Source organism: Dinoponera quadriceps, unplaced genomic scaffold (genome assembly GCF_001313825.1).
Source record: "Dinoponera quadriceps isolate SergipeBrazil2010 unplaced genomic scaffold, ASM131382v1 scaffold458, whole genome shotgun sequence".
In the NCBI taxonomy this organism is placed as follows: Eukaryota; Metazoa; Arthropoda; class Insecta; order Hymenoptera; family Formicidae; genus Dinoponera; species Dinoponera quadriceps.
The window spans coordinates 783,107-802,864 of NW_014554796.1; the positions used below are offsets into that span (position 1 = coordinate 783,107).

The 19,758-nt window shown below is 40.3% G+C and overlaps 1 protein-coding gene and 1 long non-coding RNA gene across 5 annotated transcripts in view; one reads left to right on the forward strand and one right to left on the reverse strand.

Annotated features, from left to right (window-relative positions):
* The window catches only part of LOC106741891 (cAMP-specific 3',5'-cyclic phosphodiesterase), a 496,301-nt gene that overhangs the window by 197,816 nt on the left and 278,727 nt on the right, over positions 1–19,758 (forward strand). The gene's annotated exons all lie outside the window — the stretch shown is intronic.
* Positions 7,098–19,758, reverse strand: part of LOC106741894 — a 14,801-nt gene continuing 2,140 nt past the window's right edge. Inside the window, exons 1-4 of one of the 3 annotated variants that reach the window (XR_001374219.1) lie at positions 11,011–11,435; positions 8,331–8,462; positions 7,949–8,244; positions 7,098–7,849 (exon numbers count right to left, since the gene is read on the reverse strand). This is a non-coding gene — a long non-coding RNA (uncharacterized LOC106741894). The other 2 variants (XR_001374221.1, XR_001374220.1) reach the window with 2 other exon arrangements.

Below are 19,758 nucleotides of genomic sequence, written 5' to 3' on the forward strand. Positions count from 1 at the left end.
CCATTCCGATTCCCCGGACAAATGATGGATTCTGATTGGGAAATCTATGAAGATTCGGATCAGAGGTGTAATGTTTCAAAAGTGAGATTCTAAGTGGGAACTCCGGACAGATCTCATTTTCTCTGTCTAACGTTTGCCCAAAGTGCGACTCTAAAAGGGAACCCCAGACAGATTCCAATTTTCTCTGTACGACGTTTCGCCCAAGTCTTCTTTTTTTAGGTTTCCAATTTATATTCATGTTGAACAAAATATACGAAAGGCTTGGGGCACATTTTATAATATGTATAAATATTTAATAGCGCACGTACTCAAGCTGTTTCAATTATTTTTATCAACTGCTTTTTGAAATAATTTACAAAAGTCTCTGCATATAATACATGTAACAATATATACTTTTATTTTGAACATGAAACTCTACGATCAAATTCATTAAATTAAACGTTTAATTACATATTTCTTCATTAGGCGGGCAAAACGGGGTCAATGTTTCCCAAATGGAGAATCTTAAATGGGATCTAATTGAAATTGATTCCGATTAATCGGCTAAATAAAGCTACGAAAATAAATGGGAAGCCCAGGCGGATTTCATTTGTTTTGCTCGATGTTTTCCTAAAGTCTTCTTATAATTGTGATAAGAATGGGATTTCCGATTGGTGTGTCGCATTATCTTACACTTACTTGAGATAAATTTGAGTAATCTGACTAGAATCTATGCTATGTTTGGGAATGCTTGGAAAATTTCCATACGGGATACCTTAAATCGTGAAACAAGTAGCAGGTAGGGTAGCGAGACGGTTTGTCGAAATAATAAATCGATTCTATTCGCGTCGGAGCCTTTCACATTTGACGAATAATACGCCGGGCGTAAGCCTGTAAGCGCCCTTTCCGCGCTCCGCAATTATAGGCGAATTTTCGACGTGCCTTTTCAGAATCGAAATCCGATGAAACCTCCTGTCTACTTACCGTATCAAAGAGCTTTGAAATGTCAAGGATCGCAAGGATACGGCGTGTCACGTCCATATATCTGCCGATATCGGCCCCGCTTTCGCTCGAACGGCTCATCGCTGCATTTCGAGGCAATAATCCGCGAAGCTCTCGCGTTCGCCCTCAAAGGCGGTATCGACCGTCCGATATTTTTCTCGCCGCGTAATTTTCTTACGTACTTTCTGTTCGACGACGTGCCTCCGACGAGGACAGTCGACCGATGCCTGAAAGCTTGCCTTACAGCCAGCCCGCGAAGTAAATCGCGCGGACGAATTCAAGCGCGCAACACGGCGGCCCGCATAACAATTTTCCCCGATTTTCCCTTACAGAGAAAAAGGTTTCTTTAGATTCGGTATTTCTATTTACTTGACTAAAATTTGTTTCATAAAAGCAACATATACGGAATATTATTTATTTGAGTAAAAATTTTAATTGTTCCATTCAGGAAAACTTGATTATTTAACAGAAAGGACGCTATTATTTGAAATAATATCTTTTAACCAAATAAAATATTATTTGGCTACAATATGTAAAATGAAACAATTTCTTTATAATTATCTTTCGTTTCAAACATATTTTCTATTTAAGATAAAGATACATATTCATTGAAAAATCTAACAATCGTACTTATTAATCGTAACATTAGTTTCTTTAAGGCATGCCAATGATGAAGTTTGTTCGGATGCAATAAAATTAATTAAATCTTTAAAGAAGAAACTTTTTTCTCAGTGTACAATGTAGTTTCCGATTAGAAGACTCAAAGTTGTTCTAAAATAGATTATTTCATTGCCAATACCAATTGAGAATTCCGTTTTTATCCCAAACACGGTATGAAGCCTTTTTTCGTGATCGGCTGAACCTTTACGTATTGCTTTATCGTTAGAGTGATTAATTTGACCGAATATCGGTATGGAAGTTAATAAAGATTGGTTTATATTTGTAATGTTAGAGGAAAAGAAAAGTCAGGGGAACTTTTCCATAATAAAAAATACGCAAGATTAAAGATAACGTGTGATATATAATAAATGTACAAAATAATGTAATTTCAAGGCTTTATTTTATTTTACTTTTTGACACTTTGACATTCTCATGGCAGGTATCGTGGACATGTCGGTTTTGACGTCTACTTTCTCGAAGCGTCATTTTTCCAATTTTGTAAAAATAATTATTTACCCGTGTGTATAATGTGTGTAATAATCTTCAGAAAACTGCAATGTATTTTGATAGAGAAATGTTGCCGCTTTTTGTCTCCATGCCCATCAATTTTAATTCTACACTTTTTTTTATCAAGGTTTTAGTGCCTAAAAATAAAATGGTGTATCTTGGTACGCTTTTCGTTTACTGTTCTTTTTACTTTACTTTCATTTACTCTAATAGCACGCGCGTAGCTTTTACTTGACTTTGTTTAACCGTCACCGTCCACCGTCACTCTGGTCACGATCCGTCTTTCGCGCTTAATAGCGCGCGCGTAACGTCGTGCTTATAAAATGCAAATATTAAAGATACTTCGTATATTTTGTAAAATGAAAAGCGGGACAAGTCTTTAGGGGAACGTTCGAGGCAACCAAAATACGATCTGTTCGCATTCCCCACCTAGAATCGCTTGGAACGTCACACTTCTAACCAGAACCCGCGTAGATTCCCCAACTGGAATCTACCGTTACATTGAGAAACTGGACTGGATCCGAATAAGGATCCTGAGAAATTTTCAACGCGCTTGGCAACGACGTATTCGCGAAGAAAAGGTTCCAGTCGAAGGCATTTTCCGCGCGATCGACTCTGAGAGACAAGGATCGCTCGTGCGGACAGAATTTTCCCACAGAATTCTGCGCGCCCCGGCGGTTAAAATTGTCGCCGATAACATCGTCGCCGACGAATCAATTTGGACGATCCGCCGTTCGGGCGCGCATCCGCTTGCGGAGAATGTTTCGAGGAATTGCAGACGCATCCGCACGCGTCACACCGCGCGCAAAATCGCAAACAGAATCCGAGAGGAGTTCCGCCGCGGAATCACATACCCGTGCCGATAGAATAGTCTCTCCCTCTCTCTCTCTCTCTCTCTTTCTCTTTCTCTCTTTGTGAAAAACACTCCAAAGGAAGGAGAACGAGCGAGAGCTTTCGAGTCGGAAGCGTTCCCGCGAGATCGATTGCGGAAACACACAAACCGGTGCGAAGCACGTGGCGATGGCGCTTCGACGGACAGCCGTATCGACCGACCCCGAAATGTACCTTTACGCCCCACCCCTCCGCGAAACTACCCCGTCGCATAACTAAACCTACCCCTACTCTCGCCACCGACTAACCCGCGCGACACAGGCATTCCTGCATCCCTATTCTCTCCCTCTCTCCCTCCCTCCCTCTGCGCTCATCCCTTGGCTGCCTTCACCAAAATCCACGGTGTGTCCTTGGAGGTAAGCGTGACGCGGATTGGCGGCTTGCCTAAATCGGCTCGACACTGGACGACCCTGTAGTTTCCCCGCAACTTTGTCCTGAGATCACTTCGCGCGTTTCTCCTTTTATCTTTCTTTCCCTCTTCTCTCTTTTTTCACATCATGTATCAGGGGCGAAGCATCAAGACGGGTATGGTAAACCGACCTATCCATGTTTCCCGGCTGTAAAATACCGAACTCCGGGCAAAACGTAATTTCGTCTGTTATATACGGTGGGAGCTGATGTAGCGGTGGTAGTTTTTGTTTGCACGCGCGTTCGGTTGTATTATTAGTCGTTGAATTTTTCGTCGAGCTGTTTCCTCGTGAAAATTAAAATAACAGACCCGTGAGTGATTTATTTGACAATGTTGTTTTAAAATGTGGGTTTTCATAAAGGGAATTTTTTCAACTTACCTTAAATCTCTGCCCTCTGTCACTGAATCACGCAGCAAAAGTCAGGGTTAAGTTTTTCGGTAAACATACGTACGTGTTTATTGATCTCTCGACCGACATACCTGATCCTTGTTGTGAAATATTATCTTACGGAATATAGTTGAAGCTACTAGTGACAGTTCTCCCTCGTTTTTCTTGTTTTGGTATGTCGGTTTTCAGATTCTAGTTTCTAAAAGTGTCAATTCAACATTTTGAAAAATAGTTATTCGCAAGGATAATGTAATAATTTCCATGACTATCATACATTTTGTTAGGAAAAAGCTTTTGGTTTGTATCAATTTGGTGCGTATAAATTGTTATTTTACACTTTCAACACACACAGGACTTTCGAGCCTACAAACTGAAATGGTATGTCGACTTTGGTGTCTTTCCATTAATCCATTATCCTTAATACATGCGTAAACATGTGAAGTTTTCGACGTAAGTGTTCGCGCGGAAGTTAATTTGACCCACATTTTAATTTATTTATACTTTAAGTGTAAATAAAATCTTCCATTTATATTTGTAAGTAATTATAATCTAAGGCATGTTTTAAATATGAAATAATTTATTGAGCATTATGAATTAAAAGAAATCTATATTTTTCAAAATGTTTTTTTAACATGATATATTTAGATAAAGTAAAGCTTGCAAGTTACACACTAAATACGAACATTTCAAATAAATTTTAATTATTATTGTACTCATTTTAAGGTGTAATCATACAGAATATATAAATATCATTTAAATATTATGACTGTTTAAAGCTAAAAATACTTCTGAAATTGGTATAATAATATCACATATCTTTTATATAAATACATATTTTTGATTCTTTGCATATTAATTTCTTTCAAACAAATTGTTACAGAAATAATTTAGATGAAATCTACGTGCATATTTATTATTGAAAAATAATTTAAGATATAAACAAACATTATTATTATTAGAAAGAATTGAAAATTATTATTATTATGCCTATACACTTTTCAAAACGAAACATATTACAAATATTTAAAAATAATATAAAGTAAGAAAAATCAAAGTACTAAAACAAAAATGAATTTTTTATAATTCATTATATATATATATATATATATAATGCAATAAAATTTCATTTCATATGAAGAATCTGAAGAAATGTTTCCAACGTAACAATGCGCCGAATTTTCTGTATCTCTTTTTTCATCACTCATTTTCTTACTTCTGTGTATAAAACTTTTAAAAATACCAAAGAGATTACAGTTTTAAACTTGAAGTAAAATCGTAATATTTGTTACTTATATTAACTATAGACTAAACTTACCATTATTAATTAATTATTATTTGATAAAAATAATTTACGAACACCATAAATTAAGTGTGAAACAACACGTTGAAATAAGCCATAAAAAGTTATATGTGTGTTCGCGTGAAAGTCAAAGTAACCCAAGAAGTGGAACAACTGCTATTCGTAGCTCAGATTCTGGAGTTTTATAGACGCTATTTTGCCATCCAAGAGTAAACGATGTAATAAAGATTCTGAGAGCGCTGGCATCGCGGACAAAAACGAAATGGTGAAGCATTCGTTTGATCATGCGCTGAGCTGGATCAGTTTGACCCTCACGCGTCCACTTACGAATTAATCTTTGCTTTGATTCTTCACTCATTAGTACTTATTGCAATTTTTCTAGAATTTACATTATTATTATCTATTCGTGAATTTACTATCTTCTTGTCCTTAGAGGGCAAGGAGGACGGTTGTAAACGCTTTTCTCTCTCTCTCTCTTTCTCTTTCTTCGAAAATCCGAAACGATTTCGCGTGCAAAACCGCTGACCGGGCTGGAAAAGCCGCGGCTCTCGCCGGCTGCAAACGCGCCCACGTCACACTCGTGCGCTCCTTTGACGTCGTTCAACAACGGCAAGCGTTGAAAGGGTTAACTACGTCGGTACTACATGTCGATACGAGTCCACCTTTGTTACTGACCGTTGTGTACCGAGCACGCAATTACCGCGGGCACTATTATGATATTAACGGTATTTGTGGCGCAAATCGGTTCACCGATAATACCAATAAAAGCCTTTGACGTTTGTTGGCGCTGCGGTATCGCTTAATCTTACTTAAACGGAGCGATTTAGCTGCACTCGTTAGCAACAATGCGATCGTTTGTCGCGTGGCTCGGTTGAGAAAGAGAGAGAGGGAGAGAGAGACTTACTGTTTCGCGAAACGTTTTAAGGGGATGTCGTATTTAGAACCTTTTCCGGAAATACCGACTTTTTCTGCAAACTTTATCGTCGTATTGGTTGCACAGAATTATATATGAACGCTACATAGTAAAACCATGAGCGAAGATCAATCGGAGCATTGTTCATTGTATATGTGACGGAAACGATAAAAAATTTCAAAATCTCAAAGTCTTTAGCCGTCAGTTAACGTAAATACTTGTCTGATACGGTAATCCCGCATAACTTATATTCAACGAATGTGTCAAAGGAAACATTCGAAGCATATTTTTATACTTTTTCGATCAAATTGAAAGACACAAAGACATACGAAAGGTCTGTAGAGAAATTTTTACATAGCTCGATTAGATTTTCCGTTACGCTATTAGAAAAGTTCTTGAAAATAATAGCGTTTCTGCCGGTAAATTGAAGAATTTTATATTAAATTTTATAACTTTGAAAATTTTCATAATATCAATATTATTAATTATAAAATAGTTATGACATTTCATATTCACTGTAAAATCTAAGAACAAAAGTATGTAATTTAATATTTTTTTGTCTTCTATTAGGTAATTTACTGTTTAGTTTACACATAACTAAGTTTATTTTTATTGCATAATTTTATTAAAGTTATTTTTTTTACATAACTAAGTTATGAAAACTAATTACCAAAATGATATTACGTTACTTAGTAACGAGTAATTGCGAAGACATATTCTAAATCCTTTTCCCATAATGATGCTGTAATAATTTAAAAACGATAGAATAAAAATTATTAACAGCGTTATTAAATCGAAGAAACCTTATTGTAAGAATTAATAATCTGGATTATAAGTTATTACAATACTGTTGTGAATATTAGATTTAGAATGTATTTTTATAATTGTGCGCTATTGATTGCAATATCAATTTTCATAACTCAGTTATGTAAAAACACTTATTATGCAGAAGAACTAGATTATTAAAATTAATATGAATTTTCTAAGTGTAGGCATGGTAGAAAAGAATAGCACAATATATTCATCGCCATTAACATTTATATGGCACATTTACATAATCTCAATACGTACGAAAAAACACAAAAAGAGTAGCCGGATCGTGTCAATGTTCACGTAACACATTGCGTCACAACATGTTGAGAATCGCCTTTACATTATCGACGCTTATGAAGTCCGTCATCGGCTGTGGCATTTTCTCCAACAATCGCGAAAAAATGTCCCCCACCTCCCACCCCGCCTTCTTCGCCCAATTCCGCACAGTTTCGTACGTATTAATAGGTTTACAAATGAATTCCATGCTACTACTTTTTTGAAAAGTTCCGAGTGTTTCCGATTTAGACCTGAGAATCCGCAGGAGCTTTTTCCGGCACATGATAATTTATACACCTGATATTTCGCCTTGATCTCATTGTTTTCGCGTTCGCCGGATGACGTAACGCGCGGGACGGGGTTGATTCAATTCGGGTGCGGCCGATACGCTCCATCGGCTTCCGTTCGATCCTCGGGAAAAATGGCACCCTCGCAGCCGGCGCGAAACTTTTCAAGGCGGATACAAGTTTGATCGCAAGCGAAGAGCTAACTGCAGTGAATTACGAGGAGGACGGACTCGCCCCGGGCGGGTTCGATCGAGTTGTCGCGCGCCTCGGCATATTCCCGGATATTAACCAATTATCCGGATTTTGATTGGCCCAAGTTCTCCCTACATCCGAAAACCGGCCTGGCGTGACTGTCGACTCGATTTCCTCGCCTTTAATTCGGCGGATTGAATTTTAACGCTACCCCCGTCGTCCTGTTTTAACGCTAAAACAGCGAAAACGGAAATTTAAGACATCATCTGGTCAAAGTAGGGGTTACATTATATTATTTAAAATCGAAATTGAACCTATTTCACTATCTTACTATCTTAGCTTCTACTACGTCGTAGAATCGATGGTTCAACACTTTGCGGTCCCACCCGAAAACGCTTGACCAATGTGTTCGAACTTCTCGAAGGCATAATACGAAAGTAGCCGCGCTTGTTTGGTTGATTTTCTCCTTATACAAATGTTGATATCTAAGTAACTATTGAACCTAGCGTATTCAAAAAACTTTTATCGTGAAGTTCATTTTTTGCTCTGTTATTAAACACCATAAAAGTTAACTTTTCTGTGAGAGCTTCACTTTCTGAGACCATCAAAGTCATGGTGCATTTTGAGCTGGAACAAAGTCAAACATAGATATAATCGATTTTTTCAGAGCATAAATTATATCAAGAGGATTAATAAAGGAATAGAAAACATACTTCTCTTCTCGTTTACGTGTGCTTGCAAACATTGTTCTCTTCTCCGCGTATATAAATTAATATTCTCATCGTCCGATGATTCTGACGAGATTCGTCTCACGACACGTCGACGAAATAACGGTGATACATCACCTATGACCATGTAATATGAAACAAAATAATATAAAATACGGCATAATACGAAACCAACGAGTAGACAAATAAACGAATACAATTAGAGAACACGTGTAAAATTGATAAATAATAAACCAATGACCGGCTGTAAGAAGCATATGTACCATCTACATCTTGAATTTCTTTATCCGAAGAAAAATCTGTGTCAGATAACATTTTTTTCCTTTTCCTCAGCTCACAATAGCGTTTACACCGCTAAGATCCGCCGATCGACTAGAATCGAAAGACTAGCTGCGAAAGAACAATCCTCTAACACTTGGAGCGATCGTCACTTCTTTTGACATAGCTACGAATCGCTGTTCATTTGTTTTGCATGTTGCCGATTGCTTAAAACCATATATGTTTCGATTTATCGATCGCACCAATGTTGTTCAGATTTAGCCAAGGTTTCAACACAAGACCAAAATTTCGGGAGGTCTCTCGCTTCCTTCCGTCACTTCTTTCCGTTATCGCGTTGTTCACCTTGCCGGAGCGCTTGCGCCAAGTACGAGTTCCATTTCTCGACGGTGGAAATGCATACGTTTCGCCGCCGGTAGGCATAATTTGCATAATGGGTCGCACGGAGAGTGGCTTTTCGTGTAACACAGAGAGGGAGAGAGAGAGAGAGAGAGAGACGTTCGCGTAGCGCGCGAGCTTGCGAGCTTGCGAGCCGTCGAGCCTGCGGAGGAGATTCCTACCGCTCGCGCCGCCCATTCATCGCGGGGATGGAAACGCGCGGTCGGACGAGATTGCATCTCTCGGCGCGCAGAAGAGGTCTCTAATAAGACGAAGGCGACGCGCCCGCTGAGATGAGCCTTTCCTGGTTGCCCCAGTCCTCCGAGAATAATCAACGAATCGCAGACTCCAAGTCGAAAGCTCCTTCTCTCCGTGGCACGCGCGACTCTGCATCACACACACGCACACACACGCTGGGAAATCGCGTGTCCGTGAAACGTTTAGTGTATTCATCATCCCCATTATCTTCATTTTCCGCCTATCATTTCGATTTCTCGATCGTTTCCGTCCTGCGAGCCGCGCTCCGGATTCTGTCGTGAATTCTTCCGAGTTGCCCGGGGAGTTGGTTGTTTTACGAATAGAACGGATAACCGGCGACTTATATAACATATTCACGGGAAGGAGAAGTGAGAAATCGCGATAATATTATAGCATTACATAGTGAAAACAGAGAGGGAGAAAGAAAGAGAGAGAGAGACCGTAAAGAAATAGGTCCGCTGTAACCTCTCGCAGATTCTCGCGAATACACAATCGGCGCGTTTGGAGAATCGTAAAATGTAAGCCGGCATCTCTCTCTCTCTCTCTTTCTCTCTTTTTCTCGACCAATGAAATATATTTGCCATTGGCAAATCGTGTACCACGTGTACCACCGCGACGGAACAAATGGCACGACGTTTGACTTTCTTGCCGAGGGGAGATCGCAACATTTGCCGAGCATTTCGGAGCGAAGATCCGTTGTGTTTATCTATCCTATTAGAAGCGACTAGATCTCGTCCTTAGAAACCGCGGAGTAGAGCCACGGTAGTTCCCTTTCTCTCTCTCTCTCTCTCTCTTCGTGCACACACGACAACGTTAGCTGGCTCGCCTCTTTCGTTCTTCTCTTCTCGCGTCACTCCACTTTATTCCCACTTTCATTTGCATCCTAACGCCTGGTGCGCGTTCGCCACCGCGTCTCTCACCTTTATTTTTTCGCAGCTTAACACCGCCATTAAATCTCCTCGACACCCGCGCTCATCTATTTCTCTACGAGGAGCGCGAAAAAATCCCCTTGTCCCGCGGAGATAGCGTGTCCCATATTTAACGACGAGGCTTCCCGCCGAGAAAAATATACGTAAACCCCCCGCGATTCAAAGTCGATTGAATTTTCACTTGACTCTTTGCCTTTTTGCGCCGGAGAGGGGGGGGTCTCTCTCTCCGTGAAACGCGGCTGTATTTTCGTATTTTCCGCCCGCGAGGAGGCTTCATTTCACGGCTCGCATTGTAAAAGTCTCCCACCGATGTTATTTACAGACCGATCTTATATTTAACACGTGCGACGCCGGGCGAATTTCACGTGTCCCGTCACCACCGAGCCAAGTTTCATTCGTCGAGCGCGCCTCGTAATAATTATGGAAGTATTTCATGGCTGCGTTTCATTTTAGAGCTGAAATATCAAACGACCTGAAACGGGTCGAAGTCGTCTTAGGTTCACCTTCAGATGCCTTCGTAGCCAATGAAACGACCTCTGCAGCGTCGGAAAGTGAACTTACAATGTTCTTAAATATAAGATCCGACTGTGAAAACAACCTAGAAGTCGATTCAGTGGAATCTATCAGTGCTCGCCGATCGAGGATTTCGCGGAACGATTTTTCCTTACGGCCGATTCGCTCATCCGCACTATACCGGATTAGTGCTGGCTGAAGGCTACTATATATGAAGCGACTGTTTAAATCAAACAGGCGTGTGAGCGTTTCGAACGATTAAATACTTAATCATGATTTCGCCGTGTTAATTAGCCAAATATATTACGCACATGTAAATCAATTCGGCAGCTTTAGTCTCACTCCCATCTTCGATAAGCATTTTCAATACTTTCCCGTTCAGTTCTGACTTGAAACTTGACATTCGCGTCTCGAAAAATCCGAGACTAGTAACGAACGGTAATTGCTATCGACGAAGCGCGTATTCGGCATTACATACTTCTTTCATATCGACTGCAAAAAGAGTGTCGTCTGACCGTCTATCGCGCATTCGTCAATCATAGATTCGCCTCGTCGTATTTTTCGCGTTTCGTTCGGAAGCATCGAAGAGAAAAACCGTCGCAATCGTCCTGTGGCCGACCGTACGCCAATCTGATGTAGCGCGGCCGATCGGATTCGCCGGTTACAGCGGGAACGAAAGCGACTCTGCACCGGGTGACGTTATCACGATGAGGGTCTTTCCGACCGCTCTCTGAGTCGTCGAACACCCGAAACTCGTGTAACTCGCGCGAAAGCTCGGCGGCCGCGTTCGGGACTGCCGGCTTTGCCGCGGACGATAATACACTCGGCCACGTGACCGCGAATTCGTCGGGCGTTCACGGATGGCAGCATCGCTTGGCCCGCGTCTTTACCGGTAGCCGGTGCGATTGTTGTTAACAATAACACCTTTCGCAATCACCCACGGAAATTTCGCAAACGTCCCCCAAATGCAGCGTAGATTCTGATCAGATTATTCAAACTTGTCCCGAACGAGTCTAAGATATTGCGATACCAATCGGAAATCCCATTCTTACCCCTGTTTATATATATTTATAAGGAAACGTTAAGAAAATGTTAGGCAAGACAAATGAGATCTGGCTGGGTCTCCCATTTAGAAACGCAACTTCATTCGGCTAATTAATCGGAATAGATCCCGATTAGATTCTATTTGAGATTCTCTATCTGGGAAATGTAGGCGCCATTTTATCCGCCCGATGTTTTCCCACAGTTTTATCATAATGGGTGGCACGTGTGAACGTCCAAGGTGAGCCCATAAGTGAAAATATTTGTCATACCGCGTTAAGAGCAGGTTTTTTCAAACGCGTGAAACGCAAGAGGGATGGCTGTCGCACAAAAATTAATATATGTCTACATATAGTTATAAAATCGTTGTAAAAAGTTGTAGAGATATGTAATTAAACGTTTGACTTAATCGACTTAAGAGTTTCATATTCATAATAAAAATATAATACACATTGTTACGTATATATATTAGAAACATTTATAAATGATTTCGAAAGGCAGTTGATGAAAATAATTGAAACGGCTTGAGTAGATACACGCTTTCTTTTATTTACATTTGTCAAGTATGTGCAAATGCTCGAAGCTTCTCATGTATTTTGTCCGATATGAATATAAAACGGAAACCTGAAAAGGAAAAAGGTAAACTTCGGGTAAACGGACAGAGAAGAAGTGGAATCTGCCCGGGTTTTCCCTTTAGCATCGCACTTTGGGCGAACGTTGGATGGAGAAAATGGAATCTGGTCCGGAGTTCCCACTTAGAATCCTCCCTCTTGAAACATCACACCTCCGAATCTTCACAGATTTCCCAATCAGGATCCATCGCTTGTTCGGGGAATCGGAATAGATTCCAATCAGATCCCAAAAAATTGTCTACGCGGCCAGTCGAACGTCGCGCGCGACATTCGGCGACGCGTCTATTAAAGATTAAAGATCCGCTTGTAAATCTCGGTGTTGTTTGCACCGGCGTTATTCGCATCCTCAAATAGACCCGTCGCTTTTTTTCCATTCTTGTTATGCAAACCAATTTGAGGAGCAGAGGGCAATCTTCCCGTTTGCTGCTCGATGAAGCGGCACGCGATCGACACAGCCCTTTGGTGTCCCGCTGGAACCTTTTTACACGTCCGGCTCCGTGGTTGCTTCCCTTTGCGCGTATCGATTAATTATTTTTCCCTTTATTTTCATCAACCGCGCTTCCCGCGCGTCGCACTCGCCGCGTAACAGCCTTATCAGCGAGCATGATGTCACATTTCTATCCTTCCTGGATAAAAATTTCTTACGATTTTCCCAGGCACCGTAGATTCCCGTATGAAAGGAAGAGAAAGCGAAAGAAATTCTTGAGAAATCCCGGGGCGACGAGTAAATGCCTTCTGTTTGTTTCCTACGCTGAGAAAAATTGTCCGATCAAGTCGTGCCTTTATGTTTGGAAAATTACAACGGATGCACGAAAGGCGAATAATTTTCCGATTAGGTTTCATCGGTCGGACAAAAGTGTCCATTACTCGATCGGATAACAAAAACAACGCTCGGACGGCATCGGTCCAATCGGTTTATCCGGCGGGAATTTTCCTCGGTGTACTGAAAATCGCGTGCTCGAAACATTACACTCCCGAGCAGAGTCTGCGGAGATTTCCCAATTGGAATTCACAATTATTTTGGGAGATCCTCCCCTCCAATTAGATGCTAAGAAATATTCTATGTGGGTTACGAGTGAAATTCGCTCGGCGGGAATCTCGCGATTTCGAGGTTCGCGCCGAGCGAAGTCGCGCGACAACGTGCGCTCGTTTTCCGAATTATCCTCGTTGCGATGACGATGACGGTGCGAGCGATCGACGAGAGCTCTCCCGGTGGAAGGACGGCCGTACGTCGCGCGTCGATATTACTATTATTTCGGAACGGGGTCGATCTTTCGCAAACGTTACATTAGTCCGCCCGACGACAAAGAAGTCGCATATCGAGTCGCCCTGTCTCGTCGGCGATTTCTTACGAAATATCGGCGCCTCCTCGTGATCAAGGCTGCGGCCTGGATACACCGGGGCTTTCCGTACGGAAATTTCGATATCGAGCTTTCAATCACTAATCTCATTCGTCTAACGGGGGGAATTCTTTTCCGCGTCTCTCCGATGAATTTCCCGACACGTCGATTCGCGCTCACGAGTGAAATATCGCGAAGAGGGAATGGAACGCTCGAGAGAGAGAGAGAGAGAGAGAGAGAGAGAGCGAGCGAAGATGGGCAAGAAAATCTCGAAATAATCGCTCTCGAAGATCGCTTATTATTGTATTATCGTTACTTTCACGAAGAGAATTGTGTGGATCCTGCGTTAATAAGGAATATCATTCCGGTAAACCACGTGCGTGCGTGTATATGTGTGTGTGCGTCAGCACGATAAAATCATATTTACGGTAATGAAGACGAATCACTTCGTCTTCGGACGAATCACTTCGTCTATCGGTGTACGATTACGCGGACGGAGGAAATAAATATAATGTCGCGTCTTATAAAATCCTAGATCCCGCGTAAATACGCGGTAAATCCTGTTCGAGCAAAATCGCTTCAGTCTTCTTCTTTCTCTCTCTCTCTCTCTCTCTCTCTCTGTCCCTCCTTTTCTTCCCCCCAGTCACTCGTTCATCCCCACCCTCGACATTGTACCGATATTACTCGGTAATTCTTCGTTACCGTAATTAAGTCCAAGTTCTTCCCGTGCGTCCTGCGAATCGCTCGCATTTAGGTCAGATTCATTCTTACTTGCCGTGGGTTGAATAATATCACGAGCGTATCTTTACTCGCACCTCTCAGAGCTATCTTCCGTCCCTCAGATGAAATTCAGGGGCTACTTTCAGACCCTTAAGCTCGGTTTGCGCCTACTTAGATGGCCTATGGACTAATAAAAGCTTATTTCGACGATACTGCCACTTATTAACTTCTCTCCGGAACTTCTTATTCTATTTCTCGCAGAAAACAAAGTGCTAAAATCAAGTAAACGTAATTACCTGATTTGAGAGCTTGAAAATCATGGGATATCTTTTATCAATTTGTGTATATTTCAACAGCTCGTAGTAAATACTTCCTCGAACGCAATAATATTTTTATTTGTTAATAAATTACTGAATGTAAGCGTAAAATAGTTCTAAATTTCAGAGAATATTCGTTAAAATTATATAGTGCTTTTTTGTTCCATTAAAGGAACTTCGTGATTTTAAATTTAGATTCTTCTGTTTAGTGGATATTTTCTAAAAATAAATTCTGATATTCTCGATATTATGAATTGTAATACTTCGTCGCAATTGTTTCGGCACATTCAAGTAAATATTTACTTGTACGGAGGAAATATATAGTCAATTTTATATTTCTTCTTCCAGTAAATATTTGCCAAAGAGTATTGCAGTATATACAATCATTTCACTTCGATCAAGTAAATATTACTCGAACGGTAGCGTGTTTGTTTCAATGTGTGTATTTAATTTTAACGCTGTCTTGCACAATCTATTTCGACGCTGAAACACCGAAAATGGAGATTTAAGACGTCATCGAGATGAAAATAGGAGCAAATTGTCAGAATCGAAATAGGGCGTATTTTGTTATCTCAGCCCCTGGCCGTGTGATAGAATTCAAGATTCAACGTAGGTCCAAAATTTCGACTCTGGGTAAAGCGAGAAAAATCTGGCGATTATCCCGGAGAACGTTCCGCAGTGCCGTTTATAACGGTTTGTGATTCACGTGTGCGTTTTGCAACGCGTTCTGCCCGCGACTGCCAAATTCGTGCACGGCTGCCGCGAGAAAAATGAAGCGGCACGCGCAGCGACGTAGCGTCGTGTCGCGCCGCGTCGCGATACACAACGTCGAAGTTGGCCACCGCGTGTGCGCAATACTTGGATTCCCAAAATACGGGCATTATAATTGGCCGGCCGACACCCACGATTTATACGGAGGCAGCGTCGCTCGCGGGACACCGATTATAATAAATAACCGGCGGCCTTGTGTCTCTCGTGCGACTTAGCACGTCGCTTCGAGGCGATCCGGGAGGAGAGGCGATTCAGATTCGACATATTTCGAAGTACCCCTACGGAAAATTCGTTGGGATCTGCTTGGAATTTACTCCCGAACGAACGATGTGATTCTGATTGGGAAATCTATGAAGATTCGGATCGGAGGTGTAATGTTCCAGAAGCGAGATTCTAAGTGGAAATTCCAGGCAGATTCCATTTTCTCTATCCAACGTTCGCCCACAACGCGATTCTAAAAGGAAAACTCAGGCAGATTCCATTTTCTCTGTACGACGTTTGCCCAAAGTTTTCTTTTTCTAGGTTTCTAATTTATATTCATGCTTAACAAAATACATAGAAAGCTTCGAGCATTTGCGCACATTTTACGAATATAAATAGTTAAAAGGTGTATATACTCAAGCTGTTTCAATTATTTTCATCAACTGCTTGTTGAAATAATTTATAAATGTCTCTAATATATATGTAACGATATATATTATATTTTTATTCCGAACATGAAACTCGACAATTAAATTAAACGTTTAATTACGTATTTCTTCATTGTGCAGACAAATTGGGATCTCAAATAGAGATTCTTAATTGGGGTCTAATTGAGATTTATTCCGATTAATCAGCTAAATAAAGTTGCGACCCTAAATGAGAAACTCAGACAGATTTCATTTGTTTTGCCCAATATTTTCTTAAAGTTTTCTTATATAATTGCGATAAGAGTGGGATTTCTGATTGATATCTCAATATCTTACACTTATTTGGGATAAGTTTGGGTAATCTGATCAGAATCTATGCTACATTTGGGAACGTTTGGGAAATTTCCGTACGGAAATTTCTGTAATTTCCTTTCCATGAGAAATTACCTCTTTACCAGCGGCGCGATTTTCTGTACATCCTGTTTATGTATGTACACGCGTAAAATATACAGAGTGTGTGTCGCTAAGTGTCCCATCCGTCTTACGCTTGTAGTTCAGGTCAATGCGAATGAAAAAGTCCTCTACTATTTTGCAAACATTCACGCAAAACGTTGAGTTATTAATGATTAAAAATGGCCGCATGTATAAAGGCTTCTTTAATTAATAACGAAAAAAATTTGCGCGTTTAAATAATTTAAATATTAATTGCTATTAGATATTAATTTAAAATATTAATATTATTAAATATTAAATATTAATACTAGGATAGTAAAGGGCTTTTCTAATTTTTTTCGACTAGACATTTTTTATTCTTACGATAAATTAGAAAATATTTAAATTTAAATGAATATCGCAAAATATGTAAAATGCCAGAAATATAATGCTTCATCGGCGCGTACGCGAAAGCGTTAATAAATGGATCCGGTCGAACCTAATTTTGTTATTCATGGGTCAATAACTCAAAACCTCTCGTGGCTGTTTACAAAATGTGGTAGAGGACTTTTGTTCACATTGACCTAAGCTACAAATATATGACAGATGAGGCACGTAGTGACGGATACCTTGCATATTTATAAGTCTAATTCTGATTCCTCCGCGAACAGAATTCCGCCCCGAATTCTGTCGCGAATTGTCACGAGTTGTCTCAAGCGGGCTCGACGTCTAGTTAGTTTTAATATTTGTCACAACTCTGGCAGTTATTTCCAAGGCACAGCAGATGCGCGTAGCGCGCGGCACGTGCTCTCCGGTTAAATCGAAATGTCGGCCTGAGCGTGTGGCGCGATTTGAAAGATATCTCTGCGATTTGGCGACTCGCACGATTGCAGAGTCAGAAGCCGGATGTGAGCGAAGAGAAAAGCGAACATTACTCTCGCGCGTCGCTTGTGGATTTTCCTTGTGACATCTAGTCGAACATCCGCAAGAGAAGTTTCTCTCCCGCTGAGTTCACATCTTGAATCTCGACATTTTCGTCCTATGATACACTTTTAATTCTACGATATACAATAGAAACTAAACTAGATTTAATTCTAACGATATAATTTATTCCTACTTTGATCGTGACGGTGTCTTACGTTTCTTTCCATTTTCACTTCGTTTCTTTTTTTTTTTTTTTTTTTTTTACGTAAAGATAGGTTGTTTTGCTCATGTGAATAATCGAAATATCGAGAGCATTTGTGTAACTTTGAGATTGTATTGAAATTAAATCTGTGGAATTAAAGGTTCAACGGAGAAGTTAAGGGGATGCTGGGTCGACGGCCGAACTTCGACGGGAAAGCGCCCTCCTCTATAAACGGAACTAACAATGTCAGTGAATTATTGATATTGTAAATGTGGTATGGGAGCAAGCGCATTTGAAGGGGCACGCGAGGGGATATAGAAATATGCGGGAAATTACGATGGAACGAGTGAATAATTCAGGAGAGAGAGAGAGAGAGAGAGAGGAAGAAATAATACATTACTACTGCTCTCCTTACCATTCTACACCTATATATACCCGCGCGTACAGATGTATAAAACCCATTCAACCACCTTACATTGTTGGTTAGTTTTTTATCTTAACTTTATCGATACATTATTGTTCTCTAATGTAGTCCAAAGTGCATAGTACAGTGATTTTCTACAGAACTTATATATTTTAATAGAACGTTTCCATAAGTTGACAATTGTACGCATCTAACAATGCAAGACTATGTGCACATTTCAAATTTTTTTCACTCTTAATTTCCAGTTTTTCATTTCGCATTGTGTAAATTGTGCACTTTATACGTTTAAAATGGTTTCCAATTTCATAAAGCCATTTCGGAAAATAGCGGAACTTGTAATGTCTAATAATCACCGGTCACTCCAGCGTCTCTTTGACAGTATCGTTATAATTTTTTTTTTTATTTTTCTATAGGTAATCTAAGCAGGCGTAAATTGCCCTCAAGAGCAGAATTGGGAAAATTTTGTTTGAAATAATAATTAATAAATAAACCTATAAATAATATTTTTATTTAGAAATCACAAAATAATGATATCCTTCTAAACAATTTATTTAAGTTAATACACACAAATAATTTATTTGTTATTTGCATTATTTCTTATTCGTGTTATTTATTATTCATTATTTATTATTTGTCTTGTTTGCTTCATTTTACAAATATAACAAATAATTAATAAAGATTTGGTTTACTAAGCATTATCTTAGCATATTATTGAAACAATAATATAATGGTTTTATAATATTTTAAGTAGAAATAATGTGATGGGATAACAATGAGATGAGTTCGCACACACGCGCACACACACGGGCGCGTGCGCACGCAAATAACAAGTGACAAATAATAAATAACGAATAATTACAGTCACGCTAATAACGAATATTGTAAATAACGAATGACGTGAGTAACGAATAATACGAATAACGAACGAATGAACGAAAATAACAAATAAAATTTTAATGAAAAACTGTAAATAACGCACTGAACAAAGATACACTCTAACAATTCCAAGTCCCGCTTCAGAAAATAGTCAAAGTAGTATCTTAATTTCGACTCGGGATGTCACTTGCGATTGACGCGCGGCTGATCGATTGCAAAGCGTGACAGTGAAATTATTAAATTATTAAAGTATTAACAAAAGAAAAATTACTCAACAAATTCAAAGTTCAGTCGCGCTAAAGTGATCGGAGCTACCTCGATAAGAGAGACACTTCTTGCGTTCTCACCGAAAGAAATTCCACGTCTTCATCAGCGGTCTCCCCCTCCCCCCCCCCGTGCAGACGAGGCACGATTGATACCGACGCGTCCGCAATTAATCCCGAATCGCTCAAGGGGCCGTGCAAGAAGCGGAACGCTCATGTTGACACGATGAACTCGGCGAAAGAAGGAGAAAAACGACAGAGAGAAGCGGCGAGGAAGGAACGCGAAATTAGGAAAGACGGAACGAAATTAGATTAACGCGACGAGCACGCATTCGCGCCACGCGCGACCCATGGCGGACATTGGCGGACGGGAGGAAGAGGGAGGGGGTGAGAGAGAGACGAGAAAAGAAAAAAAGGCGAGAAGAGAACCGGAGAAAGAGAGGAAGGAGTAATCGCGCCTGTCTTCCCCCTCGGGGCGGGGGAGAGGG